The following is a 14,366-nucleotide window of genomic DNA, read 5'->3' as shown; positions in this document are numbered from 1 at the left end:
AATCTAGGTCTAATTCTCTGTAGGTAACTCAGAAAATTATGCCAATTTACGTGAGTGATACTCAGATATGTATGCAACTTTCATTCAATTTGAGCATTTTCATCTGAGCAAGTCTGGTTCTATTTTAAAATTCGTCTTTACGGACTGTTCTGTTTTGACAGATTCTGCCTTTTATTTCGCATTGCCTCTTTTGCTGTGTTGGATGGATTTCTTTTTGTTCCATTAGCTTCCAGTAGCTTTGTGCAATGTCTAGAAGTGTTAAGAATGATTGTGTCACCTCTGAACATGTGAATTTTTGATTATGCACTAACCCTCTAATGAGTTTGTTTCGAGTTTGGTGTGGAGGAAGTTTTCAAGGGTCAAGAGAGGAGGATGATATACTATGATCAAGAAGAGTGAAGAGTCTAAGCTTGGGGATGCTCCCGTGGTTCATCCCTGCATATTTCAAGAAGACTCAAGCATCTAAACTTGGGGATGCCCAAGGCATCCCCTTCTTCATCAACAACTTATCAGGTCATTTCTCTTGAAACTATATTTTTTATTCAGTCACATCTTATGTACTTTACTTGGAGCGTCTGTGTGCTTTTATTTTTGTTTTGTTATTTTCATTCTCTGAATAAAATGCTTGTGTGGGAGAGAGACACGCTCCGCTGGTTCATATGAACACATGTGTTCTTAGCTTTTAATGTTCATGGCGAAGGCTGAAACTGCTTCGTTCATTGTTATATGGTTGGAAACGGAAAATGCTACATGTAGTAATTGATAAAATGTCTTGGATAATTTGATACTTGGCAATTGTTGTGCTCATGTTTAAGCTCTTGCATCATATACTTTGCACCTATTAATGAAGAAATACATAGAGCTTGCTAAAATTTGGTTTGCATAATTGGTCTCTCTAAGGTCTAGATAATTTCTAGTAAAGAGTTTGAACAACAAGGAAGACGGTGTAGAGTCTTATAATGTTTACAATATGTCTTTTATGTAAGTTTTGCTGCACCGGTTCATCCTTGTGTTTGTTTCAAATAACCTTGCTAGCCTAAGCCTTGTATCGAGAGGGAATACTTCTCATGCATCCAAAATCCTTGAGCCAACCACTATGCCATTTGTGTCCACCATACCTACCTACTACATGGTATTTCTCCGCCATTCCAAAGTAAATTGCTTGAGTGCTACCTTTAAATTTCCATCATTCGCCTTTGCAATATATAGCTCATGGGACAAAATAGCCTTAAAAACTATTGTGGTATTGAATATGTACTTATGCACTTTATCTCTTATTAAGTTGCTTGTTGTGCGATAACCATGTTTCCTAGGGACGCCATCAACTCTTTGTTGAATATCATGTGAGTTGCTATGCATGTTCGTCTTGTCTGAAGTAAGGGCGGTTTTCACAATCAAATGGTTTGAGTATGCATACTGTTAGAGAAGAACATTGGGCCGCTAACTAAAGCCATGAATCATGGTGGATGTTTCGAGTTTGGACATAAAACCTCAATCTCTTATGAGAATATTATCTCGTTGTTGAATGCTTAAGCATTAAAAGAGGAGTCCATTATCTCGTTATCTATGTTGTCCCGGTATGGGTGTCTAAGTTGAAGAATGATCAAAAGCGAGAAATCCAATGCGAACTTTCTCCTTAGACCCTTGTACAGGCGGCATAGAGGTACCCCTTTGTGACACTTGGTTGAAACATATGTTATGCAATGATAATCCGTGTTAATCCGAGCTAATTAGGACAAGGTGCAGGCACTATTAGTACACTATGCATGAGGATTGCAACTTGTAAGATATAATTTACATGATACATATGCTTTATTACTACCGTTGACAAAATTATTTCATGTTTTCAAAACCAAAGCTCTAGCACAAATATAGAAATCAATGCTTCCCTCTGCGAAGGGCCATTCTTTTACCTTTTATGTTGAGTCAGTTCACCTATCTCTCTCCACCTCAAGAAGCAAACACTTGTGTGAACTGTGCATTGATTCCTACATACTTGCATATTGCACTTGTTATATTACTTTACATTGACAATATCCATGAGATATACATGTTATAAGTTGAAAGCAACCGCTGAAACTTAATCTTCCATTGTGTTGCTTCAATGTCTTTACTTTAATGATGCTTTCTTTATAGCCATTAAGATGGGCTCAGCAGTTTTAATGATGCACTCGCAAGAAATAGTAGTTAAAGCAAAAGAGAGCATCAAGAGGCAAATTCAAAACAAATTTAAGTCTAACATGCTTCCTATGAAAAGGAATCTTGTAAATAAACAAATTCATGAAGCATGATGCAACAAGCATAGAAAGATAAAACAAGTGTAACTTCAAAAATTTCAGCACATAGAGAGGCATTTTAGTAACATGAAAATTTCTACAACCATATTTTCCTCTCTCATAATAACTTTCAGTAGCATCATGAGCAAACTCAACAATATAACTATCACATAGAGCATTCTTATCATGAGTCTCATGCATAAAATTATTACTCTCCACATAGGCATAATCAATTTTATTAGTTGTAGTGGGAGAAAATTCAACAAAGTAGCTATCATTATTATTCTCATCAAGTGTAGGAGGCATAGTATAATCACAACAAAATTTACTCTCCATAGTAGGTGGCACCAAAAGACCACTATCATTATAATCATCATAAATAGGAGGCAAAGTATCATCAAAGAAAATTTTCTCCTCAATGCTTGGGGGACTAACAAGATCATGAAAACCAGCTTCCCCAAGCTTAGAACTTTCCATATCATTAGCAACAATGGTGTTCAAAGCGTTCATACTATTATGTTCCATGGGTTTTTTAATTTTCGCATCAAACCATCCATGTCTTAAATCAGGAAATAGAATAAGAAGCTCATTGTTGTCCATTATGCCAAACTAGTGTAAACAAGAAACAAAAGGATGCAATTGCAGGATCTAAAGGAAATAGCTTCGAGTACTTACAACGGCGAAAATAGCTTAGTAGCCGAGATCCGGAGTGTGAGTACCTTTTTTGTTATCAAGGACCAAGCAACTCGACGCGTCCTCTTTAGAGGCCCTTGCTATGGAGGCCTGATGTCTACGGGTGTTTCTATTCTTGTAGACAGTGTTGGGCCTCCAAGAGCAGAGGTTTGTAGAACAGCAACAAGTTTTCCTTAAGTGGATCACCCAAGGTTTATCGAACTCAGGGAGGAAGAGGTCAAAGATATCCCTCTCATGCAACCCTGCAACCACAAAGGAAGAAGTCTCTTGTGTCCCCAACACACCTAATAGGTGCACTAGTTCGGCGAAGAGATAGTGAAATACAGGTGGTATGAATATATATGAGCAGTAGTAACGGCGCCAGAAAATAGCTTGCTGGCGTGTAGTTGATGGTGGTAATATGGTAGCAGTAGTAACGCAGTAAAACAGTAAACAAGCAGCGATAGCAGTATTTAGGAACAAGGCCTAGGGATTACACTTTCACTAGTGGACACTCTCAACATTCATCACATAACAGAATAGATAAATGCATACTATACACTCTCTTGTTGGATGATGAACACATTGCGTAGGATTACACGAGCCCTCAATGCCGGAGTTAACAAGCTCCACAATTCAATGTTCATATTTAAATAACCTTAGAGTGCATGAAAGATCAACACGACTAAACCAAGTACTAACACAGCATGCACACTGTCACCTTCACACTATGTAGGAGGAATAGATCACATCAATACCATCATAGCAATAGTTAACTTCATAATCTACAAGAGATCACAATCATAGCCTACGCCAAGTACTAACACGGATGCACACACTGTCACCATTACACCGTGCAGGAGGAATAAAACTACTTTAATAACATCACTAGAGTAGCACATAGATAAATTGTGATACAAAACACATTGCAATCATAAAGAGATACTAGGATGCATAGGCGCGGCGGCACGCCGCGCCCGTGGTGCTGTTCTTTTGGCATATTTATATTTAGCGCTAATTATTTTGGAGTGTACATCTAATCGTTTGCATGGAAAAGTGTGGCAAAGCAAGTTAGTTCTGTCGCAGAGGCTGCTATCGATTTAGATGTTTGATAGAAATTAACTTAAGTCTCAATATGAGGGGCAACAGATGATACTGCAGGGCTACATATTTACAACATTACACATTGGAGGCCAACCGGCGCCAATACATCTTTCTACTGGTCTGCTGGGGCCGGTACATCTTCTTCGTGGGGGAAGGCCAGCGGAGGGGAGCTGGAGCCTTGGCTTGCTATCGAAGATGGTGTTCTTGCCTGGTGCAGGGGCCTGGGGAGGTTGAGATTAAAGGTCAAACTTGCAGGCTCAGCACAAGAACCTGATGCTTCGGCCTCTTGCCGATGAGCATGCGCCGATGAGCCATGCTCCAGTGCTTCCCCCTAACCAAATTTGATTTCCACCGTTCTTGTTTTTATCATGGCTAGAATTTTGCGAAGGGTGAAGTACCGGAGCAGAAGTGCTCGCGGATCAGAATGAAGAAATCAGCGACGTGCCTACTGTTTCCTTCTTACCGTGTCGCAAGATGGTCGGAGTGGATTTGAGGCTCCAGCTGCTCGTCAAAGAAGTTGCATCGCCGTCTGCAAGCTCGCAACAGCGGATCTGCTGCTTCAGCTTCTCGAAGACGTAGAAACTGGTGGCGTGGTCACGTCCCTGCCTTCAGCTGCTGCAGTATCGTGAGAGGGCACCCTAGTCTCTCGCAGCTGGTGACGTCGTCTGTGCCTTGTGCTGCTGCCTCGTTCTCTAATGGAATACCCAAATGGGATATATTGGCTGGTAATTCATCACAGTGACTCACAAGTGGTCACCGTTGGAAAACTGCACTGAGGCTTGCTTAATGCTCCAACTTCAATTCGTTCAGCCAGATGAGAGTACAAACCTGAAATTTACAGTGAAACGAATAAAGTCAGCAGGCCCCACACCACGGGTGAGTTTTGACTCACCTTACTTGAGATCAGAACTTCTAAATTTAAGCTCTACGCTCAAAAAATTCTGAGAAAAAATTATTAAGCCATTGTTTCGCTGGCTACTTGTCACATGTCAGACGAAAAGATAAAATAACTCTTAACTACCTACTTGGATTTTATTGTGGAGTGTATACATGTATAATAGGAAATGGTATATTACAGTGCCATGAAATACAACTCCCTAGTTGAGATCATCAAGTAATGGGAGCAAAATAAATGTCTGTTTTTGTTGAAGCTAGCATTAAGATTTTCTAACGAAATTATGCACTATCTTGTATGGCAACTCGCTAAGTGAAGAAAGTGAGAGAATAACAAATAGAATACTAAGGGGTTCATAACATACCTAGAGGGCAATTAATTCGGAAGAACATCTTTTTAATTTTCTTAGAACTACCACTAACTATTTCTCTAAGAGAATTATGTTGCGGCTGAACGAATTTTGTACAACCATTTTATAACAGGTAACAACAACAGTCTTCACAAAACATTATCATGCGCCCCAGAAGTCCATAATAAAGAAACCATATTTTCTACTCTGGTATGTAGGAATCGGAAGTCTTGGAGCAGCTCTCAAACCTGATATGAAAAAGACAACTGCCCAGATCGATCCATGTTGAGTCCAGGGCTCTAGGAGGTGTCAGGCTTGAATAAATACTGGCTGCTGCCGCCGGACACACGTGGCAAGAGTTGGCCATCCTGCATCGGCAAACACAATTCAATCAGGAGTTTGGGCATAAAAAGGTAACTATTTATCCAGAAATGGAAAAAATACATTAAACAGTAAGATTACTTGAGTTCTCCATCTGCACATATGAAATATTTGTTTATGGGATGCCAATTAGGTCATCAATAATTCGCAAAATAGAAAGGAAAACCGTGGCGGGAGCCACATAGCAAAGTCTAGGAACCTAGTTCGGCATTCATTAGTAATATGAAGAACACTTACGGACCAGAATTGCTTAATTACTGATCTGAAACTTACTGAAGCTATGGATTATAGTCTTACCTTGATAATAATCATTTCAAAATGAGACAGAGAGAAGATCAGTTGCTAATATGAGCTCGAACCTGCAAGGTGAAATGGCCTCACAACTTTAGATGAGATTCAAATGAAGAAGTAAAACATTCCACAATAAAAAACATATATGCTCTGATCCTTAATTCCTTATATCGAAAGTACATGAGGAAATGTAGAAGTAGCTACATTTGTGCAGTTTATGCTAAACAAACCTAATAAGTTGCACTTTTAATTACCCTGCACAGTGGAGAAGACAATAGCCAAGGAAAACTATAGCTTAACTTTGAAGTAGCAAAAGCTCAAATCACATAAATGTACAAAAACTGACTCCTGAAATTTAAGTGAAGAAATAAAGATGTGTCTACAATGAACATGTTTTGAGAACAGATATGACTGGTGGTTTAACACGTTAATCAAAGAACGTTGTCAAATTTCAGTACTGATAATAGTAAACCAACAATATTAAATATTCAAGCACAATCATAAAAGAAATGAGATATCAGAGTAACTTTATATCCACGGATTATGAAAACAATAAAGAATACCGGCATCTCTATATTTAATGTATTTGATATAACAAACTGCTTTATTATGGAAGTGCTTAGGAAAGTAATAACCCCTACTCTGGTCATAATTTAGTTCATATGGAGCTTAAAATTCACCAACCATGCATGATATAGCTGCAGCATGTGCTACCAATCTTAATAGAGTAATTTTTTTGGAATCGATACTACACTAATAATGATAAAAATATTGAAATTGCAAAGGTGATTAAGCCTACTTTATGTCAATAACACACAGAAGATCATTATTAGATTAAAAAAAAGCACAAATCAGCACCACAAATCACAGAAGAAGTAAAACATCGACCCTGACCTGAGGATTTCAACTGCAGGACATATCTCCTGCTTATCCATGCAACTATGTTCAAAATCTGATAATTGATAAGGAAAACAAAGTAAATGATATGGCCATTCCTGCTTATCGATGCAACTATGGTAAAAATGCTGCGGTAGTAAGCGGTACACTTGGAAGCTGCAGGACTGGTATTAAAGTACATGGTTTCTAATTTAAAATTCTTATCACTAAGCGAAAGAGGGAGAAATGGGTGGATCATGAGAAACTAATGCAGAAGTGGCCTATCTCAGCTTTCATTAGAATGGAACAGTAGTTATATAGTATAATTCGTAATTACCCGCGTGCAAAATTGATTTAAATGAGTACCATTGTCTTTCCCCTGGCCACTGAATCTGATATCAGTATCATCCTTGACACGACCTTACCTGCTCAGCCCAGTTGCTACCTTTTGTCTATGTTTTACTTCCTAAGCAGTAAGTTAGATTAGGCCAGTTTTAAATCAGAGACTACAGGCCAACACTAACTAAAATGATTCATTTCCATACACATAATAGTTTCCTGGACGTACACTACAGGTATATAATAAGCGAAAGAGGCAGAAATGGGTGGATCATGAGAAACTAATGCACAAGTGCCCTATCTCAGCTTTCATTAGAATGGAACAGTAGTGATATAGTATGATTCGTAATTATCCGCGTGCAAAAATGATTTAAATGAGTACCATTGTCTTTCCCCTGGCCACTGAATCTGATATTAGTATCATCCTTCACACAACCTTACTTGCTTAGCCCAGTTACTACCTTTTGTCTATGTTTTACTTCCTAAGTAGTAAGTTACATTATGCCAATTTTAAATCAGAGTCTACAGATAAACACTAACTAAAATGATTCATTTTCATACACATAATAGTTTCCTGGATGTACACTACAGGTATATAATGCCCTTAAGGTAAAGTCGATCAGAGGTGACACAATTTCTTTTTACTGTTTTTATAGCTTCACTGTTTACAAACTTGTAAAGCAATTTTCACTTGCCTATTGAAGTTATAAAAGAGACCTGATAATGTAGATCGATCTCTTGCAAATTTTCTTTTCAGTAACATTTAATAATTTATAGTTTCTCTCTATTGTGAAATGCCAATTATGATCTCTTCAGTTGCTTTGTGAAAATTGACAGTAAATAATAGGATGGGATAAATAGGAACACAGTTGTGCACTAACTCATAAAAAAATCCATAGATATATAGCAGCCATTGTTGTTCAATCCAGTAATTGTAACTGAGGAGAAATGCAACCACAAGGAGAACTAACAGTCTCCTATGTAACTGATCAAAACCTGTAAAGGGAGAGAATACCTGTAGTACTTATGGATTGGTTAGTTAACAACAATGTTCAGTAGTAAATGGATCAAGGTACTGGATGTGATTGAGCATGTATGCTTTTATGTTCTCAGAGAATAAATACGCCAGAAGATAAATAAAAGGTGGAGCTTTCTATCCAGCTTTCTTGGAAAGAATGAAGCAAGAAGATTTTGACTACTTAATGGAATCAGTTTGAAGGCATTCTGGTCATTTTGACATGTCATGTTCTCGGAAAATGGAAACATGGAGCATGGCATGGTAAGTAAGCAAAATATAGAGGATGTTCGGAGGTAACTGAAAAATACCATGAACTATTTGCCTCCACTTGACAGTAATTAGTATGCCACACGGGAATTACGGGATTCACACATGACTGTCGATAAATTGCATAACTGGAAGAATCATTACAGGCATCCATCAATGAAAATAATGGCTAGGTTGGATACTGACACGGCTTCTGCAGCAATCACGCATAACGAAATCTATTTTCTTTTTCCTTCCATCGGTCTAATAACCTAGCAGCACATCAATTTGGGGAAAAACAGAATCTGAAAAAAAAATGCAGCGACATGGTTTCTGTAAAGAAATTAGAGAACCACAACAGCGGCATACATATGAAACCTTTCACAGGATCCTTTGCGAACTGCACGGTAAACTGGAAACATGGGGAATGAGGTGGGGACGCACCGGCCATGTGATGGCCAGAGAAAACTGACCTGGACGCTGATTGGGTCGCGGTAGGCGGAGTACTTCGTCTCCTCATGGCGCCGCAGCGGGGGAGTAAGGCTGTGGTCGGCACCGGCAGATGCGCCCTGGTGGTGGCTCACCATCACGCCATATGGCCACCGAGCACCGGCGGGACCGCTTGCACAAGGCATTCTAGATGGGCCGGCGTGTGTACCCGTTGTTTCTCATCGATCTCATGACGGCCATTGGCACGATGGTGTGCGAGATGGCCTTCGGATGTCCGGCCTTATCAGTGCCGCCCTGGAGAGCGAACATGCCATGGCCGCCGCGGTTCCGATGAGGCTGCTGGAGAAGAGGCGCTGAGAGCCCGACGGCCCGCGCGAAGGAAGCCGCCGCTGCTGGGGCTGGGCTGCCACGATGGAGGGGAAACGTCGTAAGTGCCTCCACGGACACACACGCCGGCCGGGACAAAGGGGAAGCCACGACCACCACCAACTCCGAAGCATCGGCCGGGAAGAGGGGCCCACGTTATCAAAAGGGGATGCCACATCGCCAGAGAAGTAGGAAGAGGAAGGGGAGATCGACGCCGGCGCGGGAAGGCGCGGCCGCCAGGCTGGGGAGAGGCCTGCTTCCGCTGGGAATTGGAGATTTTAGAGAAGCTCCGCTTCGTATGGGCACAAAGGTGGAGGTTAGTGGAAGATACAGGGAGATATGTCTAGAGAGTCGCAAAAAAAAAAGGGAGATATGTCTAGATATCAGGAGATGATTCGGGAGACAAACTGCTACACCGCTTTGACCGCGTGAGTAGGGTAAAAACTTGCCCCTTTAACCGGTGGAAAGTGAGGTAAAGCTGTAAACTCACTGAACGCTACTAATCGCTACTAATTGGCTGTTGCCGGTTGCCGGTCACCCAATCCAATCCCTCAGGAAAAAGGATGGAAAGAAATCATTCAAAGGTAAAGGAAAATAACTGTGCAAGTGTAGTTTAACAAAGGTATGTGACCGGTCTAAAATTCTTCATCTACAGTGACCTGATCAATTAGGGAGCGCAAAATTGAACTGCTTTTATATAGGGTATAATAAATAAGCACTTCACTACGCCATTTATAACAGTGAATAAGTATTCTGTGAAATATAGCCTAAGAGACCCACACGGTGCACACACTGTCACCTTTACACACGTGGGACAAGGAGTCTCCGGAGATCACATAAGTAAAACTCACTTGACTAGCATAATGACATCTAGATTACAAGCATCATCATATGAATCTCAATCATGTAAGGCAGCTCATGAGATTATTGTATTGAAGCACATAGGAGAGAGATGAACCACATAGCTACCGGTACAGCCCCGAGCCTTGATGGAGAACTACTCCCTCCTCATGGGAGACGACAGCGTTGATGGAGATGGCGGTGGTGTCGATGGAGGAGCCTTCCGGGGGCACTTCCCCGCCCCGGCGGCGTGCCGGAACAGAGACTCCTGTCCCCCAGATCTTGGCTTCGCGAGGGGGGCGCACCGCCCTAGTGTCCGGGGGCACTTTCCAGAGCTGCCGCCATCGCGAAGCCAAGATCTGGGGGACAGGAGTCTCTGTTCCGGCACGCCGCCGGGACGGGGAAGTGCCCCCGGAAGGCTCCTACATCGACACCACCGCCATCTCCATCAACGCTGTTGTCTCCCATGAGGAGGGAGCAGTTCTCCATCGAGGCTCGGGGCTGTACCAGTAGCTATGTGGTTAATCTCTCTCCTATGTACTTCAATACAATAATCTCATGAGCTGCCTTACATGATTGAGATTCATATGATGATGCTTGTAATCTAGATGTCATTATGCTAGTCAAGTGGGTTTTACTTATGTGATCTCCGGAGACTCCTTGCCCCACGTGTGTAAAGGTGACGAGTGTGTGCACCGTGTGGGTCTCTTAGGCTATATTTCACGTAATACTTATTCACTGTTATGAATGGCATAGTGAAGTGCTTATTTATATCTCTTTATGATTGCAATGTGTTTTGTATCACAATTTATCCGTGTGCTACTCTAGTGATGTTATTAAAGTAGTTTATTCCTCCCGCACGGTGTAATGGTGACAGTGTGTGCATCGTGTAGTACTTGGCGTAGGCTATGATTGTGATCTCTTGTAGATTATGAAGTTAACTATTGCTATGATAGTATTGATGTGATCTATTCCTCCTCTCGTAGTGTGAAGGTGACGAGTGTGCATGCTATGTTAGTACTTGGTTTGGTTATGTTGATCTGTCATGCACTCTAAGGTTATTTAAATATGAACATCGAATATTGTGGAGCTTGTTAACTCCGGCATTGAGGGTTCGTGTAATCCTACACAGTTAGTGGTGTTCATCATCCAACAAGAGGATGTAGAGTCTAGCATCTATCTATTTATTCTGTTATGTGATCAATGTTGAGAGTGTCCACTAGTGAAAGTATGATCCCTAGGCCTTGTTCCTAAATACTGCTATCGCTACTTGTTTACTTGTTTTATCGCATCTTTACTTCCTGCAATATTACTACCATCAATCGCACGCCAGCAAGCACTTTTCCGGCGCCGTTACTACTGCTCATATTCATTCATACCACTTGTATTTCACTATCTCTTCGCCGAACTAGTGCACCTATTAGGTGTGTTGGGGACACAAGAGACTTCTTGCTTTGTGGTTGCAGGGTTGCATGAGAGGGATATCTTTGACCTCTTCCTCCCTAAGTTCGATAAACCTTGGGTGATCCACTTAAGGGAAACTTGTTGCTGTTCTACAAACCTCTGCTCTTGGAGGCCCAACACTGTCTACAAGAATAGAAGCACCCGTAGACATCAGGCCTCCATAGCAAGGGCCTCTAAAGAGGACGCGTCGAGTTGCTTGGTCCTTGATAACAAAAAAGAAAGGATGAAACTCAATGAACACGTGATTATCAAGGGTGAACTTATGAACGGATAAAAGATTCTTAGATGCACTAGGAACATGTAGTATATCATTGAGATCAAATGAAGCATGAGGAGTGCGCAAAATTGAATGACCAATATGACTAATGTGCATACCTGCGCCTTCAGCAGTGCGGACCTGATCACGACCATTGTAGTCATCATGAGTGGAGAGCTTATTCAGTTCACCAGTGATGTGATCAATAGCACCAGTATCATAATACCAGTTTGTATCAACTCCATGGCAAAGTTTGCATCCTTGCGGCCACGATCACCATTGTCACGACGATCACGATCCTCCTCATAACGCCACCAACAGTCTTTTGCAGGGTGACCATAAATTGTGCATATTTGGCAAGTGGTGTCAACGAACCGAGTAGGCCGGCGATCACGACGGCGTGCACCATCATCACACCGATCTCCATCATCACGGCGACGTGGGCGATCATCATCATGACGGCGATCCTGATACCCACCGTTGCCACGGCCTTGGTAGCCACCACGGTGACCAACACCTCCACGGCCACCATCCTCACGATTGCGTGGGCGATCACCACGCCACCTGTCTGATAGGGCAAAGGTGGCCGATCTTTCGATGAGACGAGGATAATTCGATTTGTTGGTGGAGTTCGTGCTTGATGATCCGACTACACGTGCAAAGCTCGTGCGCCAATGCAATCGCTAGGACAATCTCCGTGAGTTACTGATCTTGCGGGAGCACGATCAGCCTGACCAACAAGGGTCTTAATTCCTACCTGAAATCGAGAACAAGTAAGAACTAAAGATGCAATCAGAATATTGCGAATAGAGATGAAAGCTTGATTGATAATGGTGGGATTCTGAATAGTCGGTCTTGTTCTGGGCGTTGGCCTCAAAAGAAGTACACGAAGTTGCAGCAATTGGCTAACTTTTAATCTAATCAAAATCTAAGCTCTAATGACGGCTACAGAGGGATATATATGGGGGAAGTCAAGGGATTTTCGTCCAACCAGCTAGGGTTTGCCAAAAACACCCCTAAATGGGCCTTCCTCCACTTATATGACCTCTTAAAATCCCCTAAAATACCTAATCCGAAAATGCATGGGCCTGGCCCATTAAATAAGGTGACGCAGCACCATAAATTGTATGATGGACGAATTTTATGATGGAGTAACTTGTATAATTCATCCAAGCATCATTGCTTCACTATGGTGGCTTCAATGTTCTGAAATCCTCGCTTGCAACGCTATCCTGAATCCTTCCAGGTCTGTTGCCATCTCCATGCACGTTCCTAATCCAATGCTTGGCGTCCATGCTAGATCCATTCCTAAATAATATAAATACATTTGATTTAGGCAGCATCATATTCTCATATATATTAGGAAGGATTCCTAGTAATGAATGTACCTGAGATGTGGTTGTAGGAGTATTGGTTGTATCTATCATAGAGATGTCCTCATCATCCTCCCCTACTTGAATTGAAGTTGTCCTCGACGTAGTCTCATCTTTTTCACCAAGATATGCCTTCAAATCGCAGGTAATCATGCCCTCATCATCCTCCCTTTCTTGAAAGAAAAGCTGTCCTCGGCGATGTTTATTCTGTAAACATGCTAACAAAAGAAACAAGGTATATGCATGGTATATGTGTTGCGGTCAGAAACCCACCGGCAAGCAGCGACGGGCAACACAGTAGAGCCGGGAGGCTTCCAAGACTGCGGCTGGCCCTGGTCCCTCGAGCGACGGCCCGCAAAGACTCGGCACGCACGTCCGATGCTGGTGCAAGGGTGTGCCACCTGACCTATACCCGGTCGGGAAGGTGATGGATTTGCTTCGCTTAGTTTCCTGCATGGCATACACGTAAACATTAAATACGAGCCTCGATCGGCTCTCAGGTTATCCTGTGAATCGGCTCAAGTAGCCGATCCACCCATTATCCGTATGAGGTATACGGTCACATGGTGGTCCTGCTTGATCGAAATAAAGCTAAAACGACCTACTACGATTTGGGGTTTTCACCACATAATCGGAACATCCTACGCGTGATTGAGCCTGGCGGCCACGCACGGTGATCATAAACCGACCCTAGACAAGGCCTAAAAACCAACATGAAGTTGATCCCCGGAACATCCTGTCTAGGGCTAGCAAACTACACCCTACGTGCCACTGGATCCTTCAACCCGTTTGTAAGGCCTAACTATGCAGATATTAAACTAATTCTTGAAGAACAAGGAGCAATCATAACGGATCGGATCTACTAAATAACGATCAAGCGGGGTGCCGCCCTTACACCTAAGATAGGCGTAAGGGCGGCTAGACGTCCAAGGGTTGCATGGACGAAAGCATGTAACACAACGGAACAATGCTAACCCTAACACATCTATGATAACTACGTTGCTCGCCATCAACAAGGCTTCAGCACGAGCAACGCATGAACAACGAATAAACGTTACTGCCTAGATCGCAAGATGCGATCTAGGCAGCATGATGCTTACCCGGAAGAAACCCTCGAAACAAGGGAGTTGGCGATGCGCCTAGATTGGTTTGTGGAGAACGTGATTGTTG

General features: G+C 42.2%; 1 long non-coding RNA gene across 3 annotated transcripts; it reads right to left on the bottom strand.

Annotated features, from left to right (window-relative positions):
- Positions 1 to 4,047: 4,047 nt before the first annotated feature.
- LOC124683811 lies at positions 4,048 to 9,246 on the bottom strand. 3 transcript variants are annotated; one of them, XR_006996823.1, is made up of 5 exons: positions 6,863 to 9,246; positions 5,975 to 6,036; positions 5,545 to 5,664; positions 4,516 to 4,880; positions 4,048 to 4,273 (listed from the first exon to the last, which is right to left on the bottom strand). It is a non-coding gene; the product is annotated as an uncharacterized LOC124683811 (long non-coding RNA). The 3 variants fall into 3 exon arrangements; XR_006996824.1 differs by having other exon boundaries at positions 4,048 to 4,880; positions 6,863 to 6,920; positions 8,921 to 9,241; XR_006996822.1 differs by having other exon boundaries at positions 4,048 to 4,880; positions 6,863 to 9,239.
- Positions 9,247 to 14,366: the final 5,120 nt, after the last annotated feature.

Source organism: Lolium rigidum, chromosome 1 (genome assembly GCF_022539505.1).
Source record: "Lolium rigidum isolate FL_2022 chromosome 1, APGP_CSIRO_Lrig_0.1, whole genome shotgun sequence".
Classification (NCBI taxonomy): Eukaryota; Viridiplantae; Streptophyta; class Magnoliopsida; order Poales; family Poaceae; genus Lolium; species Lolium rigidum.
This window is presented reverse-complemented; position numbering and strand designations above follow the sequence as displayed.